This window comes from Lipotes vexillifer, unplaced genomic scaffold, assembly GCF_000442215.2.
Source record: "Lipotes vexillifer unplaced genomic scaffold, Lipotes_vexillifer_v1.1 scaffold415, whole genome shotgun sequence".
In the NCBI taxonomy this organism is placed as follows: domain Eukaryota; kingdom Metazoa; phylum Chordata; class Mammalia; order Artiodactyla; family Lipotidae; genus Lipotes; species Lipotes vexillifer.
The window spans coordinates 2,779,836-2,787,938 of NW_006774345.1; the positions used below are offsets into that span (position 1 = coordinate 2,779,836).

At 42.1% G+C, this 8,103-nt stretch overlaps 1 pseudogene; it reads right to left on the reverse strand.

The window, feature by feature from the left end:
* Nucleotides 1–7,129: 7,129 nt before the first annotated feature.
* The window catches only part of LOC103082640 (40S ribosomal protein SA pseudogene), a 7,138-nt pseudogene continuing 6,164 nt past the window's right edge, over nt 7,130–8,103 (reverse strand).

Genomic DNA, 8,103 nt, shown 5'->3' on the forward strand with positions numbered 1-8,103 from the left:
TAATTCAACTCGTTGTAAGCCCTGTATGACTGAGGATCTGTTTCTGTGAGAAGGGTTGCGTGGGGTAGGGCCAAGGGCATAAAGGGGGTGCTGCCATGCATTCATATAAAATGTATAGCATTTGTCCTGCTTTCCTACCTTCTAAACCCCACAATCCAGCTGTCACCTTCAGCACCCAACTGAAATGGCTCTTGTTAAGGTCACCCAAGACCCCTAACTACTGAACCTCATTCTTACCTTCTGTGGCATTTTTTATTTAACCGTTTCTTCCCTCTGCAAAGATTCCTCCTCCCTTATATCTCCTTTGGTTCTGGTGAAACTGAGTATTCACTGTCCATCTTTACCAGTTACTCTTAAATATTCACATACCTCAGCATCCCATCCTAGGATTGCTTTTATTCTGGCTCTGTATCCTGTCTGATGGAGCTCATAGCCTCAGCGATGATACCCAGATCGTCATCTACAGCCCCATTTTACACTGAGCTCAGGGCTCACCTTCTTAAGAGCATCTGCAACTCAAATGTGGCATGTCTAACAGCAAATTGGTGTCTCCTTCCCCATCTTTCCACCAACCTATTCCCTCTACCCCATGTATTACTCATATAAGTTAAGGATAAAATAATATATCAATTCCCGAATCAGAAACTCCATAAACATTCCTCATTCCTCCCTTTACTTTATTCTTCTCATCAAACCCTATGGATTCCACCTCCAAAATATCTATGTACTCTGTCATCTCCACTCTGCTCCCATTGCTATTACCTTAGTCTTCCTCGTCATCTCCACTTGGACCAGAGTCATGGCTCCCTAGCAGGCATTCCTATATGAAATTTCTTTCCTCCTCCAATTCCAAATATTTTGCACCAAAAAATGTTCATGTTTCTGCAACATATAACATGTATGTCACTCCCCACTTAATAACCTTAAGTGGTTTCCCACAACCTACAGGATATAAACTTAAAATTCTTAACATACTTTCTAATCCTGCCCCAACCTACATTCCCAGTCTTATCCCTGGTCACAAATAACTCAGCAATTCCCCCCAAATGACATAAGCTTCCTTATCTATGTTCTGGGCATTCAGTTCTCTCAACCCAGAGTGAAGTCTACCAACAACTCCTCAGTCTGTAAAATAAATGCTTTCTCCTCTGTAAATCTACACTCAGCAACACCTGTCCATAACCTCCTTCAAGGCACTCACATCTTTCTCTGCGCTCCCACTCTGCACCTACCTCTAACAGGACACTTTCTCTAGCATTCATTCACATATTCTTTCAGCCAACATATAAGTAAGCATTCATAACAGTGTATAGTAATATCATTTCTAAACCCTATTGACCCTAATAAACCTGCTAACCTGGAACTCTGCACCAACTTCCAACATATAGAAAAGTGCCTTATATACAAAAAGTTCTCAACAAACATTTGTCGTTAAATGAATGGATAAATGAATGGAACATAGATAATAGCCATGCATGGAAATTGACCTTCATCTTATTTCTCATGAAGCCAGCTGCTAGAAAGCCACAGATTTGAACCCTATTACCAGTTCTGAACCCTGTCCTCCAGAATTTGTTCATTCGATCTTTTACGTATTCAGGTATTCAATAACTGTTTAGTACCTATGGTGTATCATGTCTCAAGGTGTCAGGGGGACAGCAATGAACGAGACAGACAAAAGCCCTGATCTCCTGCAATTTACAATCTAGTGGAAAAAATACAAACTATAGACAAATATAGAAGTAGAATATTTTGCATTCTAGTCAGTGATGAATATTAGGGAGGAAAATAAAGCTGAAAAGGAGATAGAGTGCTGCGAGTATGATTAAAGTTTTGAGGGGGTTAATTCTAAATAGGGAGGTCAAGAAATGGCTTAGGGAAGCATGATTCTAATTTGTACTCCAGGGATGGCTTCTCACAAAAGCCAAGAAAATAGGATACCAAACCTACTTTCCCAGTTCCTTCTCAGGAAAAGAAAAGGGGGGTGGGAGGGACAAAGAGGCCCCAACACACAACCATGTGATGTGGATTTATAAGGAGCAGGACAGAAGTGTTATCAGCCTGGGCATAGAATTATAAGTTCATACTTGGGAGAGCCTCTGGACTTTGTAAGAGAGAAAAAGCTGGAAGCACTAGGGCCTTGCAGGGAGCTTTGGAGAAGAGGCTCAGGTACTTTACCAGAGACAGGCTTGGATCTGAACTCTACAGTCAGGTCGAGGCAGGCTTGGTAGCATGGAAAAGCAAGAGTAGTCCAGGGATAAGAGTCATGGAATGAGAAATGAAGTGGGCAGTAGGCTTGAGCAGGGTGCCTTTTAAATTTATGTTTATTTATCTCTTTTTCCCCTTCACAGGAGACATAGAATCCAATCACAAACTATTTCCAATTCCATGACGTCCAATGATTTTACATAATTAAATTTATATACACCATATTTTTAAATGGTGTCAACAATTTTTATGATATAAGGCTGATGTGTATCTTCAGAAAACACTATTTCCAGAATTATTTTCATAATATTTGGTTACAACTAACAAATATCATTTGGAAAAAAAAAGGGAATATTCTAATGAAGAAATATTAGAGTTTCATTCTCTAATCAAATATGGATCCTTTAAATGCCATATTTAATTGTTTTATTGACATTTTAGAAGGCTTCTCTGGGCTTCTCTTACCTTATAACTAAAGGGCAGAAATTATCAATGAATGTACTGTGACTAAAACTGTACCCAAAAGTCAGATTCATTAAAAAAAATTGACATGTTAAGGACGGCTATTTTTAAAGGATTTAGTAAGTTATGAAAACTACAGTCATCATATCGCTTGGAATTTCTTTTACCATTATTTAGGTTGTAAATTTCTTCTGGAAATAAAAATTTTCTTCTGGAAATAAAATGATATAAATTCACAGATTTAAACACTGAAAACTCTCATCCTAGCATGTGAGCTAAAGAGTATATATATATATTTTTATAAATTCATTTATTCATTTTTGGCTGCTCTGGGTCTTCATTGCTGTGCATGGGCTTCCTCCAGTCGCAGCGAGCCGGGGCCACTCCCTGATGCAGTGTGCAGGCCTCTCATTGCGGTGGCCTCTCCCATTGCGGAGCATGGGCTCCAGGCGCACGGGCCCAGAAGGTGCAGCACTCAGGCCCAGCAGCTGCAGCGCATGGGCCCAGTTGTTCCACGGCACATGGCATCCTCCCAGACCAGGGCCCGAACCAGTGTCCCCCACACCGGCAGGCGGACCCCCAACAACTGCACCACCAGGGAAGCCCCCCTAAAGAATATTCTTGAAATACCAAATTTGAGAATGGCATCACTTGGAAGATAGATTACTTCAAGCAAGGCAGAACATTTATAAAGGAAAGAGAGAGAAGCTGGAAGATTTTTGTACAAATTTACCCATTTATTTCATTCCTGAAGCTGATTAGAAACAAGCAACTCACTACCAGACAGAGAAATCCTTTCCTTCAATGACTGTCTTACCTGTTTCATACCTCTCATGCTGTAGGCTTGAGAATGAAGCATCTAATCAAAGACAGGAGCCAAGGCATTACTAACGTAATAGGCAAGAACCTTTGTATTCTTTTACAAGTTAATCACTAAAGGGATGTTGCCTATAACATAAATTATACATAATGGTGCATCTCTGGGAAACCTGCCTCCCAGGTAATGAGCATTAAGCTAAAATACTTTTGTTTAGCTCATGGGAAACATCCTGACCAGGCCCAACTGTGAATGACTACAGGAAGGAAGAAATTTGCACATCTCCTCCAGAGACTGACCAGAACCAGAAAACGTGTGACATTACTCCCTCCCCTTTTAGTATAAAAGAAGCCTAAATTCTACCGCAGGCAAGACGGTTCTTTGGGACACTAGTCCACCATCTTCTCCATCTGCTGGCTTTCTAAATAAAGTTGCTATTCTTTGCCCCAACAACTCGTCTCTAGATTTACTGGCCTATCGTGAGGCGAGAAGTACAAGCTTGGACTTTGGACTCGGTAACACTAATAACCCAGAAACCCAGCATATCTACCCGGGAGAAAGAAGGCAGGGACTGCCATATGGTGCCTTGTAGGCTTTTGCTCCCTACTCTGGCAGATACTCCAACTTGCTTCCATCTGCCTCTAACCTACGCCCACAGAAAATAATTTAAAAAAATGAATCTAAGCAGACCATGGCTCAGACGATTTTCAACGACATAGCTAGCTTTTTCTCACTGATGATACTGGTACATATCACTCAGATGATCTGCCTGGATTCAGGCAACTTCTCACCCAATCTCTTTGCCTAGTCGCTGACCCTCGGTCCATTATACCTGCCTGAGTTATAAACCTCTGCGGCAGTACTGGTAGTGTGCTGGAGCTGGCCCAAACTAGCTCATAAGAATGAATTGTTAAAATTTCAAAACTTTTTGCAAGCCCATTTATCTCACTTTGGTAGATTGAAAGTGATCATGGTAGGAGTATTCATACCAGGGAAATTGGCACAAGCTACAGATTCTCTTCTCCCCGACTCCTGCAACTCCCATGACTGCTACCAACCCACTGCCTGTTTAACTTGCAGAAATTGCATGCAGATCCCTGCTTTATCTAATTTCCACAGACGTATCATCATGCCCACCTGATCCTTTCTGTCTGTGGGTTCTTAGTCCCACCCCTTCTAACTTACCCTATCCTGCTGCTGCCCATGTCTTAGAATGGGAATATACTCTGCCAAAAGCTACCTCAGCAGGGGAGATAGATATCCCTCTGGTCCAGAGTATGATCTGGCTTCAGACTGTAAGTTAACCTGAGTCTACAGGTGGATTGTACAGGCATTAGCTCTTCAACCACCCATCTTATATCTAATAACTAACTGCTCTTCTGTGGCATCCCAATGTGTGCAGCCCAATTTTAGAGTGCTAAAATGTGGCCCCAAGAATGTCTTAGAAGTGAAGACGCATACTAATTAAATATAAAATCTTCAAGTAGTATTAAAAAAAAGAAAGCATATTTTGGCAACATAGAAAACATATATAGTTTTTCTCTTTCCTTCAATTTCTCCTAAATCCTGCTGCCGTATTATTTTCCGAAAATACAGATCTTATTGTGACATAAAATTTTTTGATGGAAGTGTATATGGTTGATAAGGCTCTTGCAATTAATACTAATTTTTATATCTCAATGAGAAAGAATAATTAGGACTATATAACAATAGACAAAATAATGCAAAACTCATTCGGAATTCAAAAGTACAAAATCTGGGGATTATACACTCCGATTTATTAACATCCTGCTCCCATTATTTATGATGATAACGAATTAAATGTAATTCTACTTAGTTTATCTTCCTATATTAAAGAGTTGGACAATTAGAAATTACTCCAAAACTTGCTTAACCATAAGAGTCATGTCAGGGTCTTGTTAAGAAAAGGATCCTGAGCAGACCTACTGAATCTCCACAAGGAGAGACTTGGAGCATTATTATAACAAAAGCCTTAGGTAATTTCGTGGTCATACAATCTGGAAAATACTGGTGTGGTATAATCTCCTATTTTTTTTTTTTCTTTTTGCGGTATGCGGGCCTCTCACTGTTGTGGCCTCTCCCGTTGCGGAGCACAGGCTCCGGACGCGCAGGCTCAGTGGCCACGGCTCACGGGCCCAGCCGCCCCGCGGCACGTGGGATCTTCCCGGACCGGGGCACGAACCCGCGTCCCCTGCATCGGCAGGCGGACTCTCAACCACTGCGCCACCAGGGAAGCCCATAATCTCCTATTTTTTAATAAATGAGGTAACTGGTCTGGAGAAGTAAAATATTGATGGTTAATAACAGCCAACCTGAGACTATTAATTAACTTTTCACTATGTCATAGTTTAAGGCAGTAGACAGAATAATTCAAGATTTATAAGACATTATCTCCACAATAAAAACAGAGAACTATCCTTTATGGAATGGCAAACAAATGTATTACATGACAGCATCAATATTGATTAAACGAATCATTTTCAAGAAATTAAGTACTTTTTGAACTTATATGAATCATTAAAAAAATCAAACATATATTTTAAAAACATGCCTAAAAATAGTTAACTAAGCTAATAAAAAAAACTGCCATGTTACTTTTTATGATCTGTTTTCAGAAGTCCCATATTATCTTTTCTGCTGCATTCTATTTATTGAGACAGTCATAAAGACCCACCAAGTTTTAAAGAGGAGGGTTGCAGTGGGGAGAGACATAGACTCCACCTCTGGACTGGGAAATTGCCACGGTCTATGGGACTGTAAATGTTCTTGCAGCCATTTTTGGAAAATACAATCCACAACCATGGGGTTCTTATTGAACATACTTGGGATGACTTAACTCATAGTACAACCCCACATAATTTATTTTAGTCTATACAAATGTAACCAAAAACCAGGTTGAATGTAGAATGAAACTATAGGTTAATCTAAAAGATAAACTTTTCAAATGCATTTTTAAACAGAATGCTTTTAGCATGGTGAAAATTTATGATTGTGGTTATTCATTTGGTCATATGTAATTGGTCAATAAATAGGTATATACTTTTGGTTGTAAAGGTATGCCTTAAAAGGTAGATGGGGCTTCCCTGGTGGCTCAGTGGTTGAGAGTCCGCCTGCCGATGCAGGGGACACGAGTTCGAGCCCTGGTCTGGGAGGATCCCACATGCCGCGGAGCAACTGGGCCCGTGAGCCACAACTACTGAGCCTGCGCGTCTGGAGCCTGTGCTCCGCAACGGGACAGGCCACAACAGTGAGAGGTCCGCACACCGCGATGAAGAGTGGCCCCCGCTCGCCGCAACTGGAGAAAGCCCTCGCACAGAAACGAAGACCCAACACAGCCATAAATAAATAAATAAATTTATATTAAAAAAACAAAAACAAAAACATCATCTCAGTTCAGCTGCTGCCCAGCTGCCCTTTCTAAAAAAAAAAAAAAAAGGTAGATGTAAACACAGCTGTCTATTTCTCTACTACCTAAACACATTCATATATATGTGGGGATACATCATATATATGTATGTGTATGTGTATATATATATATATAAACACACACACACATATATATAGTGTCCTACTAAACCTAATTCAGCAATGTCATTTTTTTTTAAGAAACTTTATTCTCCACTAATCTATTTCCATTTTCTGTTTAACAGTCTGTGGAAGAACAAGCTGAGACCACTCAGTGGTCATTCCTACATGTTCAGCAGCCTGAGCAGTGGAAGCTGCAGTCCAGTCCCCAGTGGTGGGCTGAGCGCTGCAGTCTTCAGTAGGGAACCGCTGGTTAGGCGCAAAAGGCGCCTGCAGACCCATCTGCAACCTCAGGTCGAGCAGCAGCAAATTCGGGAGCTGGAGCAGTCCATTCGCCCTGAACTTCCTCCTGGGTCACAGCCTTTCCAGCAGCGGCCTTCTCAGCATCTCCGCAGAGCAGAGATCAGGCTGACCTCCCCCGGGTGCTCACGGGAGCTGGTGCCACGCATGCGCAGAACTTCCTGCAGCCCCCGCCCCGCATCCACCACCGCAGACCCACCTCGGGAGCTCCCTTGTTGTTGCTGGGTATGGCGATGGCCACACAGTGCAGAGGAAAGACTGTGACACAGTAATGGCAGGCGGGTTAACATAAAACGCCTCCGAGATCAGCCTGGATCAGTAATCACTGAAAGTCGTGGCTCTGGGAAGGCGGCCTGGATCTGGTTAGGGAAGTTTCCAGAAGAGAAGTGTCTGGCAGTACGAGTGGCTCCTGGCAGCAGCAAACTTAGCACAGCTCGCTGGCCAATATTCCTAGAGGATATGACACTGACATCGGCCCCGTTTCCAATGGCAACAACGGCGCGAGCCGCCAGGGGAGGCTTCTCCGGGGTTCTCTTTAGGCGTATGAGGTAACGTCATCACTTTTCCTTTTGTAGATGTACTGTTCCAATTGGTAGTCAAGGTTGGTGTCACCTAAGTGGGTTCCTGATCCAAGGAACTGGAGGAAATTCTCCTCCTTCATTTTCAGGACATCAAGGGCTCCGGACTTTGTGAACGTTTCCCTTTAACCTCTGAGGGGAACCCAGAAAAATGCCTTATGGACCCCTCTCTGGGTAATGCAGAAAAGCAGG